Source organism: Euphorbia lathyris, chromosome 9, assembly GCF_963576675.1.
Source record: "Euphorbia lathyris chromosome 9, ddEupLath1.1, whole genome shotgun sequence".
NCBI lineage: Eukaryota > Viridiplantae > Streptophyta > Magnoliopsida > Malpighiales > Euphorbiaceae > Euphorbia > Euphorbia lathyris.
The window spans coordinates 18,146,142-18,173,954 of NC_088918.1; the positions used below are offsets into that span (position 1 = coordinate 18,146,142).

A 27,813-nucleotide genomic window follows, 5' to 3' on the forward strand; every position below is an offset into this window, starting at 1 on the left:
TGTAACGTTATAAGGGATCAACAAGTGGTATCAGAGCCTAAAAGCTCACTGTAAAAGGTTTAACAACCTTGAGCTGATCCCCACTATGGGCGAAAATAGTACTCGGTTTCTCCCAGGAAACCAAACAACTCAGATATTGCCTGAGGGGCTGTCCATCACTCGGCCTCCCCTATTCTTTGGGTCTAACTATACCTTCTGGAAGAATAGGATGAAAAATTTCATTCAAGCTACAAATATGAGTGCCTGGCTATCTATAGTGCAAGGCCCATTTGTACCTGTCGAAGTTGTGGCTGGCCAAACAGTTGTAAAAGCTGAGGCCAAATGGACAAAGGATGATCTCAAGAAGCTTCAAAATCACGCTTCGGCTATTAATATGCTTCACTGTGCGCTCGATGCTGCAGAATATAATAGAATTTCAGGTTGTGAGTCGGCGCAAGAGATCTGGAAGAAGCTGGAGGTCACCTACGAAGGAACCAATAAAGTAAAAGAGTCCAAGGTGAACCAGCAGATGAGACTGTACGAGCTGTTCGAGATGAACAATGATGAGGGCATATCTGACATGAATGCAAGGTTTACCAACATCATAAATGAGCTCAAGAGACTTGGGAAGATCTTCACTGAGGAAGAACAAGTCAAAAAGATACTCAGGAGTCTTCCTAAAGACTGGCAAGCAAAGAAGACCGCTGTTGAGGAAGCTCAGGACTTAACCACCTACAAATATGACGAACTCATCGGCTCGTTGCTGACCCATGAGATATCAATGAAAAACTTCGAGGTGAAGGAAAAGTCTGAAGACAAGAAGCAGAAATCTCTTGTCATGAAAGCTGACTCCACTGATGGGAGCTCAACAGATGATGGAGAGATGGCTATGTTCACAAGGAAGATGAAAAGGTTGTTCAGGAAAAATGACAAATATTCTAAGAAGCCTTACAGAAAGTTTGATAAGTATAAAGCTGAGTCCAGCGACAACAAATACAAGAAAGACAACTCAAAGCCCATTACATGCTTTGAATGTCATCAAACTGGCCATATAAAGTCAAGCTGCCCCACGCTGAGGAAAGATAAGAAGAACGGCAAAAAGGCAATGGTGGCTACATGGAGCGACAGTGATGAGTCTTCATCAACAGAAGCTGAGGCCACTGAGTCAGTGAAGATATGCTTCATGGCTGACGAACTTGCTGAGCCGTGCATCTCTAAGCATACTGACCCCTCCGTTGCATCTGACGATGAGGAGCAATCAAATGAGATAATACCACTTTCCCAACTCAGAAACGAAATGGGTAATGCCCTGAGAGGTCAAGCTGTGACGAGGTTGAAGAGGTCAAGCTGAGTGACCTCAGATACCTTCTTCAGGACAACTCAACTTTGCATGATAACATGAAGATCATACATGAGTCTGTCTCTGAAGTCCAATCAGTTTCAAAGAAACTGAGAAAGGACGTCACAACTATCCAGAACCAATTAAAGGTTCCAAATAAAAGAAACATTCCTCTGAGAACTCAGTACCAAGGTACTCAGCAGAGATGGAATCCCCAGCGGAATGTCCAGTGTGACTTCTGTGGGAAGAAAGGTCACACCACAAAGGTGTGCTGGCATGCTCAGCACTGGGGTGCTGACCAGTCAGTGAGACAACCTAAACAGAAGGTCAGCTGTGACTTCTGTGGAAAGAATGGCCATACTGTCCAAGTATATCGCCATAAAATAAAATATGATGCTTTACCTGTTGCACCTAACAAGCAAGGACCCAAAAAGAATTGGGTACCTAAAAGTAACTAGTTACAATGCAGGTAAGCCTGAGATGTGCTGAGAAGTCAAAGATGTGGTATATTGACAGCGCATGCTCGAGGCATATGACTGGTGATGAAACTCAGTTCATCACGTTTGAGCGTAAACGAGGAGGAAGTGTAAGTTTTGGAGACAACAAAAAGGGTAAGATAGTAGGGTCAGGAACCATCGGAGATAATCCTACTATTGAGTCAGTCTCCCTAGTCAGCGGACTCAAATATAACTTACTCAGCGTAGCTCAGCTATGTGACAATGGGAGAAAAGTTATATTTGATGCTACTGGATGTAAAATATACGAGGGTAAATCAAATGAGTTAATTTTAACTGCCCCTCGCATAGATAATGTCTTTATGCTAGACTTAGAGAAAAAGTTTTCAAAAACTGTATGCTTAGTATCAAAGGAAGAAAATCCCTGGCTATGGCACAGGAGACTTGGTCATGTAAGCATGGACCTCCTGGCCAAATTAGCAAGAAAGCAATTGGTTGAGGGACTGCCTGAACTTAAATTTGAAAAAGATCAATTATGCCACGCTTGCCAAGCTGGAAAACAAACCAAACAATCTTTTCACAGCAAAAACATTGTCTCAACTAAGCGTCCGTTAGAGTTACTACACTTGGATCTCTTCGGTCCAGTCCAGCCGCTGAGTCTGGGTGGAAGAAGATTTTCCTTGGTCATTGTAGATGACTTCTCTCGGTACACTTGGGTCATCTTGCTGAGTAGCAAGGATGAGACCTTTGAGACATTTTCAAATTTGGTAAAAAAATTGAAAATGATAAAGACCTAAAATTGGCTCACATCCGAAGTGATAATGGTGGAGAATTCAAAATCCAAAAGTTTGTTGAATTCTGTGAAGCCAGCGGCATTGACCACAATTTTTCTGCTCCCAGAACACCTCAACAAAATGGGGTTATTGAAAGGAAGAACAGAACTCTGGTTGAAATAGCCAGGACAATGCTGGATGAGCATAGGCTTCCAAAGTATTTTTGGGGAGAGGCTGTTAACACAGCGTGCTATATTCTTAATAGGGCTCTAGTTAGACCTATATTAAAGAAAACCCCCTATGAACTTTGGAAAGGACGAAAGCCCAACATTGGATACTTTCGTGCCTTTGGCTGTAAATGTTTTATTTTGAATACCAAAGATAGCTTAGCAAAGTTTGACTCAAAAGCTGATGAGGCTATCTTTTTAGGCTACTCAACAAACAGCAAAGCATACAGAGTTTTCAATAAACGAACTCAAGTTTTAGAAGAGTCAGTACATGTTGAGTTCGACGAGACTAACCCTGCAGGTAGATACCAGCCACTGACCGAGGATGATCCACACTCAGTAACCACTGACCAAGAACCAGCTGCTGAGTCATTTACTAAAAGGCTGACCAAGAGTAAGAGTGAACCTAAGATTGTTTTCACTGACCAGTCCACTTCTGCAGAGATTGTTGAAACACAAACAGCACAAGACATAAATCTACCTAAAGAGATAAGGATTCCAAGAGGGCAATCAGAGAGTGCAATCCTTGATTCTGCTGGGAATACCCTGATGACGAGGAATCAACTCAGGAGGTACCTTAGCAATGTAGCCTTCATCTCAGTTCAGGAACCTAAGAACTTCGCTGATGCTGAGGAAGATGAATTCTGGATGAGCGCAATGCAAGAGGAACTTGACCAATTCAGAAGAAACGATGTATGGGAGCTAGTGCCACATCCAAGGAATCAGAAGACCATTGGAACAAGATGGGTCTTCCGCAACAAACTGGATGAGCAAGGAAATGTAGTCAGGAACAAAGCAAGGCTTGTAGCTCAGGGCTACAGTCAGCAAGAAGGTATTGACTACGGTGAGACCTTTGCCCTAGTGGCAAGGCTAGAAGCTATTAGGATCTTATGTGCATATGCATCTTACATGAACTTTAAATTATTCCAAATGGATGTTAAGAGTGAATTTCTTAATGGAGTTATAAACGAGGAAGTTTATGTTAATCAACCTCCAGGGTTTGAGGATCCAAAATTCCCAAACCACATTTATAAACTCAAAAAGGCTCTGTACGGCCTCAAGCAAGCACCACGTGCTTGGTATGAGAGGCTGACCAGTTTCCTACTGACTAGAAATTATGTCAGGGGCAAAGCTGATACAACCTTATTCATTAAGAGAAAGGGTAAAGATACCCTGCTGGCTCAAATTTATATTGATGATATAATATTTGGTGCAACTAACGAATCAATGTACAAGGAATTTAGCAAACAAATGCAGACTGAGTTTGAAATGTCGATGATGGGAGAACTCAACTTCTTCCTCGGACTTCAAATAAAATAAGGAAAGAATGGCATCTTCATCAGTCAAGCTAAATATGCCAATGTTGAGCGATTTCCGCAAGTGCACGATATACGCTTGTAGTAATAAAAGATATCGAACCCACAGGGAACGCTTTTTAAGTAAAACTTTATTTAATTCGGTTTAATCACGTGTTTAGGTTTAATAAAAGAAATACGTTTTAATTGATGGAATTGGTTTTGGTAAATTAGGATTAGATAGAAGTATTATATCGAGTTTAGAGAACAGTTCTGTTTTGGAATTTTGATTACAAGACAGATACTTCCGTAATTGGAATAAATAATAGGTATAAAACTTATTTTCATAAAGCAAAGAAAACAACTTTAACTTTGTAAGATTATAAACATGTAACAATATAGCGATTTATTCAATTAAATGGCTTTGAACCGTAGAAATCCCCCTGATGTTGAGGTGATTCCTACCTTAATCAAACTAGTATTTTATGTCTGATAAGCCGCGATCAGCGATCATGTCATCCATAAAAAGTAAATCTGTCAAGTGTTCAACAAAGTTCTTATATGAATAAGATGGAATAGAACGTTTTAATAAAAACACCAGTTTATCATTTTGAAAATCATTTTGTCAGAACAATATCAAAATAATCAACAGTAAGAATATATTGAATAAATAAGTATATCATTAGTGAAATGTGAATTTTCACAAGTTAACAGAGAAGTAGAAACTTGGATAGCATTGTAACAAAAACTTTGAGATCCGGGTTGACAATCTTTCTCTCAAACTCCGTAGGTGCGTCAAACCTCATGCGCTTCAGCCGTCAATTCTTCTCGCTAGATCTTCGGAATAGAGACTGCTAGGTCCACTGCCAGAATGAAAACTTGTCTCTGATCAACCTTAGAAACTAAACTGATACTGTGTTGATAACTAATCTAATAACAACTTGTGTATAGCAAGTTTGTTTACAGAAATGAAATCTAACTTTCAGATTCTTTCCTGAATCAGAAACTCAACATAATAACTTTCTTCTCTAATTTCTCTAACTTTTACAACCTCTCCAATTCTGAAATGGATCACTTATTTATAGTTGTTGAAGGGTTGTAAATGATGGGTCGTGTCCGCTAGTGAAGGGTCGCTTTTATCCAAACGAACAGACGCGTTTTTCCGATTTAAAACATGTGTTTTGTGTGCAGAATACTTCGCTGTCGCGACTGAGATTCTGAAAATCTCAGTCGCGACAGGGGGTACAGGGGCGAGTTGAAGACTCCGTCTTTCTCCCGAGCTGGCTTCCGTAAGTCGCGACTGAGATTATGAAAATCTCAATCGCGACAGAGAGAATTTTCCCTGTCTCTCGACTGTTTTTCGTCCTCCTTGAGCGTTCTTCTGGCTGTTATGCGTTCTCGGTACATTTTTTAGGTTTTTCCTCCATTTTAGCTCCGTTTTCGCTCCTATTTGGATTTAACCAAATAATTAAGTACCTTGCATCAAAGAAGTAAATAAAGACGTAAAAGTATTCCAAATGAACATAATTAGCACGATTTCAATGTAAATTTAACGTATTTATATATGATATTTTAGGTATATTTTGGGCTTAACAAACTCCCACACTTAAGCTTTTGCTAGTCCCGAGCAAAATTTCACTGAATTTATTCTTTAATCAATCTCTTTATAAATAGAATATATATCCTTATATTCCTCTTTAAATTAGTTAAACCGAAAGATAAACTTTTCATGGTATATTTATACGCAAAGTATCAAACTAGCTAGTATAAAAGAGATATATCATTCGTTTTGTATTTCAATTTTTATATTGAAGTATTCAGGACGGTGTAAGCACGCATGTTTCCGAATCTTTCGTCTCAAGGCATTTCTAAGCACAAAATTTCCTTTCCCAAACCTAAACTATTACAAATATAGATTTATTAAGAACTTAGGTTAAATATATTTGCTTAGTTACACCCGTGATAAGGGTGGTCTCGATCGTAACTTTATACGCATTTTATTTGCTTTCGTGTTCGTTTAAGAGGTACCGACCATGCCATGGGTGGACGCAATCGTTACTTAAAACTTTAAACACGTTTAATTTTGCTTTAATTTCTAACGTTCCTTTCATACCTCGACCGTGATAAGGGTGGTCGCAATCGTGGCCAAAAGTAAACGGTACTTAATGTTCTTCCCTTTCATACCTCGATTGTGATAAGGTTGGTCTCAATCGTGGTCAAAAGTTAAGAATACGACTACTTGATTTTAAAATGTAAAAATAAAATTGGGAAAGAAAAATAGCACATTCATCCTATATTGACTTGAAATTCAACATGTATTATGGCTAAAGTTTCCTTAAAAACTTCAATTGGTTTTTAATGTAAGACGAAAAATAATATCGAGCTAAAAAGCTAAAGTTGTTAGTTTGATTTATGCCTATAAACCTAATTGAAAATTGAAAATAAGATTTATATTTATCATGAATTCATGATATAAAGTAGAGATTTGAAATTAAAGAAATTTTACTTATATACATTTACTCGAGATGTTTTTTTTTTGATAAAATCGTATCGGAGATTTGTAAAAATATTTGTAAAAAATATTGCCCGTATAGAAATATTATTTCTATCAATAATAATAACCTTAAAATATACTTAACACTATTTTGAAAGTTGAATTGTTTGAAACATATGAAAAATATATTTTGCAAAAAATTTACGTTTATGAAAAATAGCTATTATTTTTGAAAAGTGTTGCATTTATTATAAAAATGTTGCAATTGATTTGGAAAAATGTTGCATATTATATTTTACTTAAAATTGAATAACAATATGCATTACTTAAAATTGAATAACAATATGCATTTATATTTAAATAAATAGCATTCATTCTCATTCGTGGCATTCATTCGTACTTAAAAATAAAATGAATATGAAATATCTCCTCCCACACTTAATTTGGACCATGTCCTCATTGGTGCAAAAAGCGATAAAACACGAAAAATAGTACGAAATAAACCATACGAATGGGAATTGAAAATAATAGTACGATAACATTCAAACATAATAATAAAGAGAATTGTACCAAACATAATTAAAAATATTGTACCAAGTTAACAAGACATAATAATAATAACGAAAATGAGTTAAAGAAAGAAAGGATAAAACCTATCAAGGTGAACTCGGTGGAGAAGGCGTAGTCTCAACTCCTTAGCGTCGGAAGAAAGAGAGCAACCAGCGACGAGTAGATTTGTGCTCACGTCTCAAAGTAGTGATATTGGCATCCACCGTGTTTATCCTCGAACTCATTTCGGTATTGTTGGCAACGACTTCATCTAACCGTAAATTCATGTGACGGTTATGCTCGTTCATTTGTGTCAAAACATGTTGCCAACCAACTTGTTCCTCTTCATTCGGTTCTATATTTGCTTGCTCGGTAGCATTAACATCAACATGCTCCTCCTCCTCCTCTTCTTCATCAAATTCCTCTTCATCTTCCTCATCATCATCTTGGGCACCTAAACCTTGAGAACCCGAGGCTTCACTACCCATGGTAGCAAAAACACGTCTTGTGCGATCCGCATAAGAGATAAAGGCGGGTGGTCCCATTTTCTTCAATAAATTGGCCCTTTGAAGTGCCGTGAGATCCAAGAAAGGTAAACCAACATGAGGCATATTTTGATAATCCGCTAATTCACCTCGAGCGCCCAAAACAATGCCGGTAATTAAATTACCCATAGGCACTTGCTTATTGCGGGACTTGGAAGCTCGAACTAAATTAGTAAATATCATCTCAATACTATCAATGGTCAAACCCTTAAAAATGGCATCTAACACAACCAAATCACGAACTTGCACTTTGGAACTTTCAACCCGACCAAATAAGGAGAATGATAAAAACTTGTGAAAGAAGAAGATACAATCATCCTTAAGTAGCTTACTAGATGTATTCTTTGGACTAAAAACATATAAACCGGTTAAAGATTGCCAAACTGTGTTTGAATTAAAAGGTTTTGGTTTGGAATAAAAATTCCGAGTAGGAAAACCAAACCAACGGTTCATGGCCGCATACCCAACATCATAACGAACTCCATCATTCTGAAAAGAGATAACTCCTTTCTTCTTGTCATAGGTTAGAGTAACCAAAAACTCAATAATATGCGTTTTAAGACTAGGAAAACGCATACTAGAAAATCGTTTCCAACCAAGAACGGAAAGAAATTCATCAATACGCTCGGTAAAAGAAAGTGTGTTTATCGTGTCGGTGTCAAGAAAAAGCATGTCGACGAACTCTATTAGGCTATTAGAAAATCGGCGATATTTGCGTCCTTCGGCTTCCGTCGTAATATCGAACGGTGCTCCATATTGAACCCGTAATCGATTGACTTCGGTGGCCTTAGTTTTGTTAGCAACGGTCTTTTGTCTAGGCATTTTTAGTGAAATTTGTGTGAATGGGATGAAGAAAATATGAAAGGATGAAAGGAAGAGTAAAAGATAATGGTGGTGAATTGGGGAAGAAGAAGATGAATAGGGTAAAGATTTATGGGGAAGATGAGTGAATCTTGGTATTGGGAAGAGAAAAGATGATTGATTGGTGTAAAAATAGGTGTTATAAATAGGTGTAAGTAATAGGTATTGATTAGGATAGATGAATGGGTAATTAATTAGAGTAGGAAGAGGAAAAGAGTGAAAATTCGCCCATAATCCCGTCCCTGTAGGTCGCAAGTCGCGACTGAGATTTTCAAAATCTCAGTCGCGACAGCAAGTAGGTAAAGGGGTCGAATTTTTGCGGAATTTTGTCCTCTTACCGTCTCAATTGAGAATTCGTAATCTCAACTGAGATTTTGGAAAATCTGGGTAAAATTGGGACTGTTTGTGATGATTTAACACTTCTAAACCAATTCCTCTTAGAATTAAGTGACATTAATGTGAATATAAATCCCTGAAACTGAGATAAACAAAACTGAAACATTAAATTGAAGGAAAACCAAAGGTTGTTCCTTAAATAAAAGAATTAAAATAAGGAATTAATGCACTGTTATATATTATTATTAGCAAAAATATAAACAATACCATATTATATATTACATAAAAAACATCTTACTCATATAAACAAAACACTCATATATAATAAAACAACAAACAGAAACGCATAATATATCCCTAAGTAGATGACAGACGATGTGCATTGGCCCTGTTAATCTTCGTTTGAATGAAGACTTGCCTCTCTGGTGCAGAAAGGAATGTTGGACCAGAACGGAAAACTCGTTTGACAAGCCCCTCGTTCTCCAACAACTCGTAGTCTAGAATAGGGAATGGTTCTGTATCAGTCCAAGGGACAGAAATGGTTCCCTTGGCTCCTAATATGATTCCACAAATGATGTTGGCGAACCCAATCTTCCGGTTCTTCGAACGGGACGCAGCAACTAACCCCTCCATTAGAATCTTCGAGGAGTTCACTGAGTTGCCTTGGAAAATGTCGCCCAACACATAGAGATCAGTATCTTTCACAACATTGCTACTGACCCGACCAAAAAGGCTGTGACAAAGGAATTTATGCAGATACAGCATGGAATTAGAATTAATGGATTTGTTGAAGGGAAGACGTGGATTGAATCGCCAAAATCCTGTTAACATCCTCCATATATCTCTAGAAGTCATATCCCTACCAGGATGGTGTTGAGTTGTGTCTCGGGGTGGAAATCCAAACCAATTATGAAGTTTTGGATATCCAAAAGTGAATACCTCCCCCTCACAACGAAAACTGAGACGAACACGTCTCTTGTTGACGAACCTAACGGTGGAGAAAAATTCCAGAACCCAATTTCCAATAATAGGAAATTTCATAGAAACAAATTTGGTCCAACCCAAATTAGTCAGATAGCGATCAATGTCTTCACTTATCCCGAGTTCCTCGTTCAGAAACTCGTCCATATACATCATGCCAAAGAATTGAGCATATCTGAATTGCAGAAAGCGTTTCCCCTCGTCATGGTTATAAATGGGAAACCATGCACCATAACGATCGGAGATATCAACTTTCCCGTTTTGAGCAGAAGCGTGTTTTTGAACATTTTTCAAAGACTTAGTCATGTCTGTGAGAGAGAAGAAAATGAAGTCTGTAGGATTTGAGAATTTTAGAAAGAAATTCAGAAAGATAAAATGAAATGGAAGAAGTCTGATCCTACAGGAATATATAAAACCTATAAGTGAAAGGTTGTGTCTATTAAAAAGAAAAAGGTGCCAAAGTGATACCTCTTTGATTCAACTGACAGAAATTTTAAAGAAAGAAGACTGTAATCCCTTACAGTTATTTCAATTGTAAAAAGACAGAAAATCTCAACTGAGATTTTCGGAATCTCAACTGAGATTTCTGCATATTTAATTTCTCAATTACACTTAACACTTAATGAAACTTTCAAAACATGACTAAATTGAAATTTTAATGTTAACAAAACTCATTTGTACACAAAAATAAATATATAAAAATAAAAATAAAAATTAAAGTAAATAAATTAAAAATAAAAATAAATAGATTAAAAAGAAAAAGAATAAGAATGATGAACATAAAATAAGAAAAAACTATAAATTAATTTTCATCGAATTTATCCACGGATTCAATTGCTTGAATTAGAGTTTCGTCGAAATAAATCTTGCAACGATTACCATTGACCTTAAATCGTTCGCCATTAGACTTTTCTAGCTCCAAAGTTCCGTAATCAAATGTTTTAATAACCAAAAATGATCCAGCCCATCTAGATTTTAGCTTTCCTGGAAATAACTTTAATCTCGAATTAAAAAGTAAGACTTTATCCCCAACATTAAAGTTTTTAATTTTGATTTTGGCATCATGCCACTTTTTAATTTTTTCCTTATAAATTCTTGCATTTTCGTAGGACAAATAGCGTAATTCATCCAACTCGTTTAAGTCGAACAAACGCTTTTTCCCTGCGCTTTGCAAATCATAATTAAGGGTTCTTATAGCCCAATATGCTTTATATTCTAATTCAACCGGCAAATGACAAGCTTTACCATAGACTAATCTATAAGGTGTCATTCCGATAGGCGCTTTAAATGCAGTACGGTATGCCCATAATGCATCGTTAAGTTTATGTGCCCAGTCTCTTCTAGAAGACGAAACTGTTTTCTCAAGTATCCATTTGAGTTCTCTATTTGAAATTTCTGCTTGACCATTTGTTTGAGGATGGTACGGTGTAGAGATACGGTGGTGTACTCCGTATTTTCTCATAAGTGACTCAAAAGCTCTATTTACGAAATGAGTACCACCATCACTTACCATAACTCTAGGAACTCCAAATCGACAGAATATTGAATTTAAAAACTTAACAACTACTTTAGAATCATTTTTCGGGGTTGCAATTGCTTCAACCCACTTTGAAACATAATCTACGGCTACTAATATATAATTTTTGCCAAAAGAAGGAGGAAAAGGACCCATGAAATCAATTCCCCATATGTCGAAGATTTCAACTTCCAATATGTTCGTAAGAGGCATCTCATCTTTCCTTCCTATATTCCCTGTTCTTTGACATTTATCACAGCGGATAATAAATGAACGGACATCTTTAAACAGAGTAGGCCAAAAGAATCCGCATTCAAGTATTCTAGCTGCTGTTTTGCTTACGCTATTATGACCTCCGTAAGCGCTAGCATGACATTCTAACATTATAGAGTCATATTCAAACTCACTAACACATCTCCTAAGTATTCCATCGCTGCATGTTTTGAACAAGAATGGATCTTCCCAAAAATATTTCTTAGCTTCTGAAAAGAATTTCTTCTTTTGCTGAGAAGTCAATCCATCTGGCACAACATATGCAGCTAAGTAATTGGCTATATCCGCATACCATGGAGCTATGACACTTTGTACTTGCATGAGATGTTCATCGGGGAAATCATCTCGAATGCCTGATGTTTCACCGATGGGACCGTTTTCATCCTCAAGTCTTGATAGATGATCAGCGACCAGGTTTTCAACTCCCTTTTTATCTTTAATCTCAATGTCAAATTCTTGCAATAGTAAAACCCATCTAATAAGACGCGGTTTTGCATCTTTCTTAGCAAATAAATATCGTAAAGCTGCATGATCTGTATAAATGATGACTTTAGATCCTAACAAATAAGATCTGAACTTATCACATGCAAAAACTACTGCTAACATTTCTTTTTTCAGTTGTGGTGTAATTTAACTGTGCACCGGACAATGTGTGACTCGCATAATATATAACATGAAGTTTCTTATCCTTCCTTTGACCTAATACACATCCTACAGCTAAGTCACTCGCATCACACATTATTTCGAAAGGTAGATTCCAATCGGGTTTCGATATTATAGGTGTACTGACTAAAGCCGTTTTCAAAGTATTGAAAGCTTGTAAACAATCTTTATTAAAATCAAAAGTTGAATCTTTCATAAGCAAATTAGTAAGTGGTTTGGAGATTACAGAAAAGTTCTTTATAAACCTTCTGTAAAAACCTGTATGACCTAAAAATGATCTTACTCCCTTAACAGTGGTTGGTGGGGGTAATTTTTCTATAACTGAAGTCTTTGCTCTGTCCACTTCTAAACCTTTTTCAGATATCTTATGACCTAAAACAATTCCTTCGTCTACCATGAAATGACATTTTTCCCAATTTAATACTAAATTCGTTTCCTCACATCTAGACAATACTTTATCTAAGTTCTGTAAACATGCATCGAAAGAATCTCCATAAACTGAAAAATCATCCATGAAAACTTCCATTATGTCTTTAATGAAGTCATTAAATATTGCTGTCATACATCGTTGAAATGTTGCTGGTGCATTACATAGACCAAAAGGCATTCTCCTATATGCAAATGTTCCGTAAGGACATATGAAGGTTGTTTTATCTTGGTCATCCGGGTAAATGTAAATTTGAAAGAATCCGGAATAATCGTCTAGGAAACAGTAAAATGCATGACCAGCTATCCTTTCGATCATTTGATCAATGAAAGGTAGAGGAAAATGATCTTTCCTAGTTGCTTTGTTTAGGTTCCTATAGTCTATACAAACCCTCCAACCGGTGGTGGTTCGTGTAGGTATCAGTTCACCTTCATCATTTCTTACAACAGTTATGCCTCCCTTTTTAGGTACACAATGGATTGGACTAACCCATTCACTATCCGAGATCGGATAAATGATTCCATTGTCTAAAAGTTTAGTAATCTCATTTTTGACTACTTCTTTCATGTTCGGATTTAAGCGTCTTTGCCTATCCGCTTTAGGTGGCTTATCCTCTTCTAAGTGAATTCTATGCATTACTATACTATGATTAATTCCTTTTAAGTCTGAAATTTGCCATCCCATACTTCCTATCCTATTTCTAACAACTTCTTTCAATTTTTCTTCTTGATCATTTGTTAATTTGTTAGAAATAATTATAGGTAGAGAATCGCCTTCGCCTAAGAAAGCGTACCTCAAATGACTGGGTAACTCTTTAAGTTCTAATTTAGGGGGTGTTACAATTGAAGGCGGAACTGGTCCATCTTCTCGAATCAAAGGCTCTGGGTCCTTATCATCTAACTCCTCACCTATTATAGGTTCAATTATTTCTTCACTCTGAATAACATCATTGACACATTCCTCGACTAAATCAAGTTTCATACAAGCGAATGCCTCCATAGGGTATTTCATCGCTTTGTCCATATCAAACTCGATCTTATCTTCTCCTATCCTTAAAACTACCTTCCCTTCCGACACATCTACTAGAGCACGTCCCGTGTTCATTAACGGTGTACCAAAAATTAAAGGGCAATTTACATCATATGCAAAGTCTAATATAACAAAATCGGTAGGAAAAATAAATTTATCGACTTTGACTAAAACATCTTCAATTATATCATATGGCCTCTTAGTGGTTTGATCCGCTAATTGCAAAACCATATTGGTACGTTTGATATCTTCTTCTAAACCTAACTTGTTAAAAATAGACAATGGCATTAAGTTTATACTTGCTCCTAAATCACAAAGACAACTTGGGAATTCAATATCTCCCAATTTACACGGAATAGTAAAACATCCGGGATCTTTGAGTTTAGTGGGTAAATTACTTGATACTATTGAACTACAGTCTTCAGTTAACGAAATGGATGAAATTCCTTCCCAACTGATTTTCTTCGAAATCAAATCCTTTAAAAACTTACCATAGTTAGGAATTTGTGTGATTGCATCCATGAACATTAAATTGATATGCAAATTTTTAAGTTTACCCAAAAACGTTAGAAGTTGTTTATCATAGTCCTTATTTCGAACTTTGTGCGGAAAAGGTGGTTTGGGTACAAAAGTTTTGGTACCTGCGTCAAATGGTGAACTATTTGTGTTTAAGATATCTTCTTTGGACTTTGGTAAATCAGTTCCTGGTAATGTTGCATCTTTGGGCATTTCAGGCCCTTGATAATTTTTCCCTAAACGAAGAGTGATAGCTTTCACATGCTCTTTCGGATTTTCTTCCGTATGGCTGGGAAGACTTCCCTCTTTTCGGGATGGAATTGATTTAGCAAGTTGACCAATTTGAACCTCCAAATTATGGATGCTAGATGAGTGGTTTTTAATAAGCTGATCGAATTTATTTTCGATCCGTTTAAAACCATCGTCATGATTACTTATTTTTCCACTGATAGCATCTATAAACTTGTCGATTTTAGAAGATAAAGTGCTAATCATATCTCTTGACTGATTTTGATAATTAGTGGTACGATTTTGATTAGCACTTGTATTATTGTTATTGTTATCTTTCCAGTTAAAGTTAGGATGATTCCTCCATCCAGCATTATAAGTATTAGAATAAGGATTATTAGTTTGGTTTTGCCCTTGGACAAAATTTACCTGTTCGATCTCACTCATATTTTCGTAATCCACATCCGTTTGGATTGGATTACCATTGGTATCGCGTGGTGCCATAAATTTGTCAATTTTGTGCGATAAAGCAGAAAATTGGGCTTGTAGCATCGCGACTGGATCAAGTTCAACTATACCTTTAACTGATGGTGTGGTTGAGGATGATGGTTTTGCCACCGGCATATGTCCACGTTCCGCGGGCCACATACTGCTGTTGAATGCCATTTCCTCCAAAAGTTCTCTCGCTTGGGCTGATGTTTTCTTCATAAATAGCCCTCCCGACATAGCATCTAATGAACCCCTAGTTGTAGGATTTAGTCCATTGTAAAATGTTTGCATTAAAAGTTCAGCGGGTAATTGGTGGTGTGGGCATAAACGTTGAAGTTCTTTAAAACGTTCCCAAGTTTCATAAAGAGTCTCATTATCATTTTGAGAAAAAGATGTTAACTCATTTATGACTCTTGCGGTTTTTGCTAAAGGAAAATATTTAGATAAAAATGCTTGGGCTAATTGTTCCCAAGTGGCAAAAGTTGCGGCTGGCATAGAAGTTAACCATTCTTTGGCTCTATCCTTCAAAGTGAAAGGAAAGAGGCGAAGTTTGATTGCTTCTGCAGTCACATCTGGGATTTTAAAAGTGTCACGAATTTCAAGGAAATTTGTTAAATGGGTGTTAGGATTTTCGTTAGGTAATCCGTAAAATGTTACATTATTTTGCAACATATTAAGCAAAGCTGGCTTAATTTCAAATTGGTTTGCGGTGATTCTGGGTCTAACGATACTATTGGTCACACCGGCCACACCTGGCCTAGCGTAATCCATAAGTGTTGGTGGGTCTGCCATTTTTTCTGGCTCGGTATATGTTTTTACTGGGGTTTTGTTTTTCTTTTTCTTTTCTTTCCTGTTCTTTTTAAGAGTTCTTTCAATTTCTGGGTCAATAGGATCTGGTGACGTTCCTGAACTTCGAGAACTGCACATGAACTTGAAATTTCGCACGAACCGAAACTACCTACAAAACAGAATTTGAAAAATAAATAAATTGGTAAATGAAAATTATTAAATTATAAAAGTTAAAATAAGTATGTTTAAACCTAGATTCGAAATAAAACACGAAAAATTTAAAATTTTGTCAAAAATTTTGGCGTTCCCCGGCAACGGCGCCAAAAACTTGTTGAGTGATTTCCGCAAGTGCACGGTATACGCTTGTAGTAATAAAAGATATCGAACCCACAGGGAACGCTTTTTTAACTAAAACTTTATTTAATTCCGTTTAATCACGTGTTTAGGTTTAATAAAAGAAATACGTTTTAATTGATGGAATTGGTTTTGGTAAATTAGGATTAGATAGAAGTATTATATCGAGTTTAGAGAACAGTTCTGTTTTGGAATTTTGATTACAAGACAGATACTTCCGTAATTGGAATAAATAATAGGTATAAAACTTATTTTCATAAAGCAAAGAAAACAACTTTAACTTTGTAAGATTATAAACATGTAACAATATAGCAATTTATTCAATTAAATGGCTTTGAACCGTAGAAATCCCCCTGATGTTGAGGTGATTCCTACCTTAATCAAACTAGTATTTTATGTCTGATAAGCCGCGATCAGCGATCATGTCATCCATAAAAACTAAATCTGTCAAGTGTTCAACAAAGTTCTTATATGAATAAGATGGAATAGAACGTTTTAATAAAAACACCAGTTTATCATTTTGAAAATCATTTTGTCAGAACAATATCAAAATAATCAACAGTAAGAATATATTGAATAAATAAGTATATCATTAGTGAAATGTGAATTTTCACAAGTTAACAGAGAAGTAGAAACTTGGATAGCATTGTAACGAAAACTTTAAGATCCGGGTTGCCAATCTTTCTCTCAAACTCCGTAGGTGCATCAAACCTCATGCGCTTCAGCCGTCAATTCTTCTCGCTGGATCTTCGGAATAGAGACTGCTAGGTCCACTACCAGAATGAAAACTTGTCTCTGATCAACCTTAGAAACTAAACTGATACTATGTTTATAACTAATCTAATAACAACTTGTGTATAGCAAGTTTGTTTACAGAAATGAAATCTAACTTTCAGATTCTTTCCTGAATCAGAAACTCAACATAATAACTTTCTTCTCTAATTTCTCTAACTTTTACAACCTCTCCAATTCTGAAATGGATCACTTATTTATAGTTGTTGAAGGGTTGTAAATGATGGGTCATGTTGGTGAAGGGTCGCTTCTATGTCAGGGGCAAAGCTGATACAACCTTATTCATTAAGAGAAAGGGTAAAGATACCCTGCTGGCTCAAATTTATGTTGATGATATAATATTTGGTGCAACTAACGAATCAATGTGCAAGGAATTTAGCAAACAAATGCAGACTGAGTTTGAAATGTCGATGATGGGAGAACTCAACTTCTTCCTCGGACTTCAAATAAAACAAGGAAAGAATGGCATCTTCATCAGTCAAGCCAAATATGCCAAGGAGATATTAAAGAAATATGACTTGGAAAATTGCAAGCCAATATCCACTCCTATGGGCACTGACACTGTCCTCTGCGCTGACGAGAATGGTAAGTCAGTAGACAGCAAATTGTATCGAGGTATGATAGGCTCTCTACTTTACTTAACAGCCAGTAGACCGGACATTCAGTTCTCAGTATGCTACTGTGCTAGATATCAATCTAACCCTAAGGAATCTCATTACATAGCTGTAAAAAGAATCCTTAGATACTTGCAAAGCTCAGTGAACGCAGGTTTATGGTATCCCAACACTCATGGCTTTACACTCGTTGGATACACTGACGCTGACTATGGTCGAGACAAGCTAGAACGAAAAAGCACCTCTGGAGGATGTCATTTCTTAGGAAGCTGTCTTGTATCTTGGTTCAGCAAGAAGCAGGCGTCAGTAGCCTTGTCTACTACTGAAGCTGAGTACATTGCTGCTGGTCATTGTGTTGCTCAAGTCCTATGGATTAAGCAATAGCTTGAAGACTATGGTGTTCAAACAAAGACAATTAAGGTCAAATGCGACAACAAAAGTGCAATTGATCTATCAAAGAACCCAATTCAACACAGCAGAATGAAGCATGTCAGCATAAGGCATCACTTCATTAGAGACCATGTACTCAAAGGTGAGATAAAGCTGACCTACGTCCCAACGGATGAGCAGCTTGCGGATATCTTCACAAAGCCACTGGCTCGTGAACAGATCAGCATACTGAGAGAAGCCATTGGTATGTTTAATCCTCTTCAGTAAACTCCTGTTCTAAAATGTAAATTTATGCTGAATGATTTATGCAAATGCATGTTGAGTGATTGTTATGCTGAGTACTTAACACAAAATACACATCAATACTGAGTCAATATGCACGCCGAGTAGTAATCTTAAACTGAGAAATCATCCTTTCATATACTACTGACCACTCAGAATCCAAAACGCTTAGTATTCTAAACGCTGAGTGTTAGATCCGTTGCACTTAATGCTTAAGCACGCGAACAGCCACCTAGGATGACGTACGCGCCGAATGTGTCATAAATGCCAGGATCTTTGTCGGTTGACAATCCCAAGGCAAAACTGACACATGGATTCGATAAGATCCACTCTTCACCGCTATAAATAATGGGTAAATCCCCATTCTTTATTTTTCTTTACACCTACCGAATTCTAAGGCAAAGCTTTCTCTCTAAAAACTCTCAAAGCTTCCCAAACTTGTTCTGAAACTATGACTAAAGTTTCCGTCAACATCTCCGGTGCCGGTCACCCTAAGACCAGCTCCGATGAACCCTCCAGGCAAACTTCTGTGCCTAAAACTACCAAGGTCACTACGCCGAGTAAAGGAAAAACTGGGCAAGCTACCTCCTCCAAAGAAAAACCGACCAAAACCAGAACCTATACAAAGGTCTTTGGTAACATTAGCGAATGGAAAGTGGACTTCTCACGATGGGTCTCTGAGTCCTTCGTGACTTCTGAGCAACCCTTCTGCGAATGGATATCGCAAAATGGATGGACCGAGCTATTCTCTATTAGGGATCACACTTATCCTGACCTAGTAAGGGAGTTCTACCACAATCTCCGTGTTGCTGATGACAACCAGGACTATCTGGCAACTGTGGTAAGAGAAAAGACCATTTTCATAAACCCTAACTATCTGGCAAACTTGCTGAAGTTGAAAAATGAAGGAGCAAAGCTGAGAAGATCTGGAGATCATGACGGTACTGGGTACGAAGTCACCTTCTGTAAACCTGAAGGCCACTCAGGAGAAGTCTCCAGTTCCTCTATGGGACAACACCAAAAGATGGCTCACTATCTGCTGACCTACTTCATTTATCCTAAGATCAACTGTACCACCTCAGCAACGAACTTTGAGCAATGCTTCATATGGCATATGCTGACATACAAACCGATCAACATGCCAGTATTCCTGATTGCTGGGTTCCTACGAAGCACTAGAACTCTAAGGCTGGGCTCGCTCATCACCAGGATCCTCATTGATCATCAAATAGACCTAACTGATGAAGTTAAAGCTAGAGGATCTGAAATCACAGCAGCTTCGCTGGGGGCTTTGAAGTTCAATCAGCCTCTGAAGAAAGGAAAACTGCTGCTGCTGGTGAACAACAAGCTGAGGAAACAGCTGTCCCGAAGAAAGGGAGAAGAACTAAGGCTCCAGCTACCCGCAAGAGGAAAGCTGTTGAGACCCCTTCAAAGAAGGCTGAGCCTAAGGCAAAAAAGCCTAAGTCAGTTGCTGAACCAGGTCAGGAGAGACCTAAGTCAGCTGAGAAAAGGAGCAGGCAAGATGAGCCTGAAATTGAGGAAAGACAAGATGCTGATGAGCAACCTCAAAAGAAGCAGAAGTCTTCTTCACTGACTCCAATTGATGCTATCCCTACTGACGTCATTGTTCCTGGTGACTCTCACTACACACAGTGTCTAGGAACTGTAGTTGAGCATCAAGAAGATGAGGTGCATTTGGACGATCAGTTCATTGCACAAGTTGAGGAAGAGCTAGATGGTGACAGTTCAGAAGATGACGAAGAAGAAGAGGCCAGCGGTCAGGATGACGCTGAGGACAATGAGGAAACAACCAGTGAGGTTGAAGCTGAGCAAGCCAATACTGAGTTGGCTGCTGGAGAAGAACAAGAACATGACCAACACAATGTTGATCAAGTACAAGAACAAGCTGACCAGCTTAATGCTGATCAAGAAGCTGATCAAGAAGAAATTTCTCCATCTCACTCAGGAGAGTCTATCCAAGCTGACACTCCTCCTCCTCGCAGAAGAAGATTGGTTAAGGCAGGTCAGACGAAAGTCAGTGACATTCCTGTTCAACAACCAACCCTTCCTGACTTTGTTATTCAGAAGCCAACCAAGGACCCCTCTGCACTTAAGCTGAAATTTTTCAGAAAGCAACCATCCTCTACTCCACCGGCTTCTCTAGAAAATCAAGCCTCTGTTTCTTCACTAAAGGAACATGCCGACTTGAATGCTTCCGCAAATTCTACGAGTCAAGTGGAATCAATTCCCGTCGATGCTGTCAATCCAAGTCTTGTGCTGACTCAGAACATTCCTGCCTCAGTTAGCACCGACAGCATCCGGATTACTTCTTCTCTAATTAACACCTCTGCCGATCAATCAGTTCTACCTGAAACACAAGTGCAGATTGGAAACTCACTTCCAGTCACTGACCACGTCATTCCCTTGACTCCTCTTCCAACCGGTCATACTGATGTCACTGGACAACTTAATGAAGGCTCTCAAAGTTACATAAATTCCACTGAGTCTGGCAAAAGAATAATCGACTCAGTGCAAGCATTGACCAAAGACCTTCAACAAACTACTCCTGCTGCTGCTGGGTCTTCCACTATTGAGACAACTCAGTTTTCCCAAGTCACTCAGCTTCTCAACGAAGTTAAGGGATTCAAGGATTTGTTGAATGTCATCATTACCTTTCAAGCACAGCAAGCTAAGCAGGATTCCATTGCAAAGCTGGCTGAAATCCAGCTGACAACAGTTCAACATCTCAATGCTCTTTAAGAACAAGTTCAGACTTTGTCAGCTGCGAACACACGCTATGCTACTTCTGATGAAGTTAAAATGCTCTTTGCTCAGCTTCACACCGAGCAAATCAAAACCAACGAGCAAATGGTCTCCTATTCTCAGTGCTCAGTGGAGCAAATTGGTGAGGCCGTTCGATTGCTGAATCTGAACAAGCAAGAGATGGATACTGATGCTATGAAGCAAAATGAAATGCTATCCATCACCAGACAAACCTTTAACCACATACGTCATAGCAATGTTCAGCGTCAATACTATGACACCTCCTTACTGAAGACATTCCATCAAGTCCTTGCTGGTCTAACTGATGCACTTACTTGGGTAGGTAAATCTCAAGCTTTTATAGTCAGCATGATCAGCGTTGCTGAGCTTAATATACCCTCCGAGGTCTCAGATAATGGACTGGCTATCTTTGATGGTGTCAATGAAAGCGCCGATAGACTTAAAGCGCTGTCCACAGAACTGACCCGAGCCGTCTTAACCGACGCCTTTAGGATTCCTCCTCCCGATGCTGACAAAACGGGGGAGAAAGAACAAGCAAGAACACAGCATGAGTCTAGTCAGTCCAAACAGAAGAGAAAGAAATAGATATAGGCTAGCTCAGTATAGGCTAAGTATGTAGTCTCTATGCCTGGCTTGAACTTTTGTTTGTAAACACTGACTATCTATATTAAATATCAATACTTGCATCTTCTGTTCAAACTCTGAGTTATGAATTATTTTTATACGATGCTATGTATTATGTCATTATGTATCTTCAATTAAATCAGCTATGTTTAAAGGCTTATAAAATTTATTGATTGAACCCAATGCTGATAATATGTTTGACATTGACTTGAATGTTTATAAAACATCGTCTTATAAAACTCATTGAACAACAAATTACTCAGCGCTCTCTGAATGCTATAATTTCCGCTTAAACACTGAGTAAGATAGAATATGATCCATGAGCTGACCTATATCTGAAAACTGACCTTAGACTTACTCGATTAAAACCTTTAAATGTTTAGAGTAAAACTAAGTCAGTAGCTCAACCCTTACGGGGGAGTTTGCTAAGTTATATTAGGTCAACTATCATGGGGGAGCTCAACATTGAGTTTCTCGCTGAATAGTTTTGCCAACATCAAAATGGGGGAGTTTGTTGAAACACCTTTCCACATAATTTTGATTTGACAAAATTGTTTAAGTATAATTAAAAACATATTCTAAACACACTAAGTTTAAATGCTTTGATTTATTCTACTAATGTGTTTGTTCAATGTTGAGTTAAATTGCTTATAAGACATAAGGATTAAAAGGCCCAATCCCAATACAAGAGTCAAAGCCCAAGTCAAACAGTTCAAAACAACTCGGCCCGCGTATGTCAAAACGTTGTCGTTATGGACAAAACGCAACTCAGCGAAAGAAGGATCTAGAAGACCTTCAGGGAACAACTTCGGAACGAAGCTGCTGAGTTGATTCGACAAAGCGTACAAGACAGCAGCTGGCTAAGGAAAACTTCCAAACAAAGTGTTTCCACTTTGGGTAAAGTTCAGATGACACAGTATGCTGTCCAGTTGACTTTACCATAAAAGGAGAGACATTCTGCCGAGCTGACCAAAAGCTGACCGAGGACAGAAGATACTCAAATCTGATTGGCCGAGAGCTCTGAGCAAGTCAGGATGACAACGACAAGAAGCCGTTTCCCTCCAACGGTTATTTCGAAATTCAAAATGACCGATGCCTCAAGACGTCTCTATAAATAGTGCCATCAGAAGCTTCATTCAATACAGAACTTGATCAAGCCATTACGCTGACCAAATTTCTACGCAAGTTCTGCAAGCAAAAAGCAAAGCAATCTTACACTAAATTTCATATCTTTTGTGTAAAAGTCTAGAGTGATTATTCAATCATCTAAGGTGTCTTAGCAATCATTGTTTAGGACAAACACTTATCGTTTCTAGAGATTAGAAAGGAGAGGCTGAGTACTCGGTTATAGTACTCAGCGAGAGATTAGGATTGAGTAGAGGTATATAGGAAGGTACTCTTATTATACTCAGTTGCTAAGATTGTAAAAGGTTTGAGGCTCTACCTTTAAAGAGCTCAGTAGAGGATTCGAAAGCTCGGAACGTGTTCTGGGGACAAGACGTAGGCTTAGAAGCCGAACCTGGATAAATCTGCTGAGTAACGCATTTCTTACCTTAAACTCCTTATATATATTGCTTGCTTAAATAACCAAAAACTGACCAAGTAAAGAGGTCAAGCTGAGTTGTGCGCATCGAACATCTGAGCTCAGGAATAGACTCTAAGTGCTATATCCTGACTCAAGTTAAGAAACTGGCCTAGTCACCAGTTGACTAAGCCAGTATCTTGCTATTTACTCAGCGCCGCTGTTAAAAACCTTTTCTCTTAAGAAAAGAAGTCTGCCCTAAATTGAAAAAGTTTAAATAGTTCCTAACCCCCCCCCCCTTGGAACTATACTTGTAACGTTATAAGGGACCAATAGTAATGTGCAGGGTGGAAACAATACTGGTTCTAGTTCTTCTTCTTCAAAGCTTGACAGTTGGGATTCTGAAGAAGAAATGAACACTGATGATATGAAAAGCATGACGAAAATGATGAATGAGATGTACAAAGCTTTCAAGAATAACAAGTCTGTTGCAGAATTCCCTATCAGCAATGATTTCAGTGCTTTCGCTGGATTTTCAGGTAACTCTGTCATGAAACCTGTTAAAGAAAATAATTTTTCATTTTGTTGGATCATAGACAGTGGGGCAACCTCTCATATGTGTTCTGTTAAATCATGTTTTGATAGTTTGATCCGAAATAAACACAGGTAAAGTGTTACTTTACCAGATGGTTCCACTCAAATGATTGATTCTGTAGGAACAATTAAACTAGACGAAAAACTGGTTTTGCAGAAAGTTCTGTTTATACCAAATTTCAGATATAATCTGTTATCAGTTGGAGCTTTATTGGAGCATTCTCAAATCCAGGTTGTGTTTACTGCAACCTATTATTATTTGTAGGACCTTGAAAATAAAGAAATGTTAGCTATTGTCTGGCTTACAAATGAACTTTATCTGCTAGATGCAACGTCATTTTCCACACAGATCATTGAGAAGTTTCAACAACATAGTTCTGAAATAGCATTTTCTGTTTGTACTTTTGCAAATAATGTAAACATTTGGCATCTTCGTTTGGGGCATGCTTCTTTTAATTCTCTGAATCATATTCCTGGTATTACAATCGAATGTAATTCTTCTAAGTGTGAAATTTTCCCTTGTGCCAAAATGTGCAGACCTCCGTTTGGTTCTAGTGAAATAAAATCAACTGTTCCTTTTAAGCTTCTACATGTTGATGTGTGGGGTCCGTATAGAACTATGTCTATTTCTGGAGCTCGTTTTTTCCTAACTTTAGTTGATGATTACAGCAGAGTAACATGGGTTATTTTACTGAAACATAAATCTGAGGTTTATAGAGCTCTTGAGACATTCTTACTGATGGTTAAGACTCAGTATCAAACTATGGTTTCTGCTATCCGTAGTGACAATGGTGGTGAATTCTTAAGCTCTTCCTGTTCAGAATTATTCAGAAAAGAAGGGATCCAACATCAGCGAACTTGCTCATACACGCCTCAACAGAATAGGGTGGCTGAACGCAAGCACAGACATTTACTTGAAGTTGCAAGAGCAATTTCTTTACAGGCAGGATTACCTACTGAGTTTTGGGGTGAAGCAGTTCTTATGGCTGCCTCCATTATCAATGTATTACCTACCAGGCTTCTCAATTGGGATACACCATTTCAGAAATTATACAAGAAAGGTGCAACTTATGATATTTTTCATGTTTTTGGGTGCTTGTGCTTTTATAAAGAATTGGTCAATATTGATAAATTGGCTCCTAGAGCACATAAAAGTATATTTCTTGGATTTTCTCCTGGAAGAAAAGGATATAAGGTTTTCAACCTTACCACTAAAACCATTGTTATCAGCAGAGATGTCATCTTCCATGAAAATACATTTCCATTCTTATCCACAGCATCACCTTCTACTTTAGATAATATATCTGAATCTATCTCATTACATGATTACATTCCTTCAGAAATAGAACCTACACCGTCTGTCTCTATTTCTTCTGATCCCATTACATTTGTTCCATCAGAAATACAAACTTCCACTTCTACCATCGATCCAATTGTACCTGTTCCAACTCGAAAATCCAATCGAATTGTTCATCCTCCTTCCTGGCTTAGTGATTTTGTTAGTAATACAAATTCAAACATGGTACAATTTTCATTTTCACATGATCATCAGGCTTTTACAACTCAGATTTCTCAAGTAAAGGAACCCAAAAATTATGCTGAAGCAGCTACTATACCTGCTTGGGTAAATGCAATGAATCAGGAGCTTAATGCTTTAGAAGCAAAAAATACATGGACAATTACTGATCTTCCTAAAGGGAAACGACCTATTGCTTCTCTTTGGGTTTTTCGAATAAAATACAAACCTTCTGGTGAGGTTGACAGATTTAAAGCCAGACTTATGGCTAAGGGGTACAATCAAATTCATGGACTTGATTTTCATGAATCCTTTAGTCCAGTTGCCAGGGTAGTCACTGTGAGACTTTTCTTAGCCATTGGTACCCTTCACAATTGGCATATTCATCAAATCGATGTTAATAATGCCTATCTACATGGCACAGTTGATGAAGAACTTTACTTATTACCTCCTCCGAGTTATACAAAAGCAGAGAAAGGTCAGGTGTGCAAGCTAGTAAAATCACTTTATGGCTTAAGACAGGCTGGGAGGCAATGGCATAAAGAACTTTCAACCAGGCTTATTGCTTTTGGTTTTCATCGTTCTGGCAATGATCATTGTTTATTTTTGAAGAATAATGCATCCAATTTTCTAGCTGTCCTGATATATGTCGATGATATTCTAATTGGCAGTACTGATTTAGCTCAGGTTCAATCTGTCAAAGACTACTTACATAAACTCTTTACCATCAAAGACATTGGTCTAGTGAAATATTTCCTGGGAATCGAAATTGCAAGATCAACTACAGGGATGTTATTGTCTCAGTGCAAATACATTCTTGACTTAATTGCAGATGCTGATCTGACTCAAGCAAAACCTGTTTCTAGTCCTTTTCCTTCTGGAATCATACTCACAGATCCTGGAGAAGTGTGTGAAGAACCTGAACATTACAGAAGAATTGTTGGGAGATTGTTATATTTGGGTTTTTCAAGACCTGATATAACTTACTACACTCAACAATTGAGTCAGTATATGCAAACTCCTCTTCATCACCATATGAATGCAGCGCTTCATGTGCTTAAGTACCTTAAAGGAACACTATCCTATGGTTTGTTTTATAATGCAGAACCTACTTCTGCTATTTCTCTCTATGGCTTTTGTGATGCTGATTGGGGAGGCTGTAAATCCACAAGAAAGTCACTCACTGGTTACTGCATTTTCCTTGGAGATTGCCTCATTTCATGGAAAACTAAGAAACAGTCCACTGTTAGTAGATCTTCCGCAGAGGCAGAATACAGAAGTATAACATCTACTTGCTGTGAGTTACAATGGATAACTTACTTACTCAAAGATTTCCATATCACCATACCCTTTCCAATACATTTGTCTTGTGATAATCAATCCGCAATAGCAATTGCTAAAAACCTTGTATTCCACGAAAACACCAAACACATCGAAATTGATTGTCATTTTGCTCGACATTGTGTTGACAAAGGCCTCATTACACTTACACATGTTTCTACTCATTCACAAATAGCAGACATATTCACAAAAACACTTGCTTCCAACCAAATCACACCTTCTTTGTCCAAGATGAGATTATTTCCAATTCCAAAAATCTCATCTTGAGGGGGGACTGTTGACATTGATCATCTAGTTCCACAATCCTATCCTATCCTACAATAACTATTCTACTACAGACACAGCAGATACCATCTCTACCTTGACAATTATTTTGTTAGAGAGTTTGTTATTGCTTTCCTCATGTATAAGTAGCAAGCTTTTGTTCTTGATTCATTTAAGTTGTAATTTGCAATCTTCATTGAATATACCTTGAGCATTTCAATATTCAGCCCAATCTAGTATTTATAGGCTTTGTACCCAGTCCTAATTAGCATGATAGCCCCTTAACTTTGAAACAAAAAACATAAAGGTTTTGCAATTTTGTCATTTACGCCAAAGGTGACAGCCTATAGTCACAATCACAATTTGGAAATGGAAATTCAAAATGATATATATTTTTCGTGGAATGTCTCTAATAGTTACGATCATAACGTTAGTCCCCATTTCTAGCTCCTTCGTTGGAGGAGGAGGTCTTGAATCACATTTTTAAAGTATTCAGTAGCTGAACTCTCAAAAGGTGCTGAACATTAAAGATCAATAGCAGCAGAGACTAAATGGGGGTGAATCCATTAATTTCAAATTAACAATATTATGTGTCAAAGTACCATAAATCTTAATATGGTCGAGGTGGGGGCAATAAATGTCGATACCGAAATTACAAATGTTGTCCCATAAGTTCAAAGTCAATCTTTTTAATGACTCAGAAGTAATAACCAGCTTCTCGACAGCAGCACATCGAATCTCGAGTAAACGCAGAGACTCAAGTAATGGCTGGGTGGATACAATAAATCCAATCGTACAAGCAAAAAGTATATTATCCACATTCAAACCATAGAGACCATAGACAGTTACTTGCTGCAGTTTTGGGCATAAAATTGAAATATGAGATATTTTGGAAAAACAGATGTTTCACAACCAATATGGTAGAATTCGCCTAACATTGATCACCCATTAACCCCATCGAAGTAAGTATGT

General features: G+C 37.7%; 1 non-coding gene across 1 annotated transcript; it reads left to right on the plus strand.

The window, feature by feature from the left end:
• Positions 1 to 15,282: 15,282 nt before the first annotated feature.
• Positions 15,283 to 15,389, plus strand: LOC136207625 (small nucleolar RNA R71). Its single transcript, XR_010676757.1, has one exon. It is a non-coding gene; the product is annotated as a small nucleolar RNA R71 (small nucleolar RNA).
• Positions 15,390 to 27,813: the final 12,424 nt, after the last annotated feature.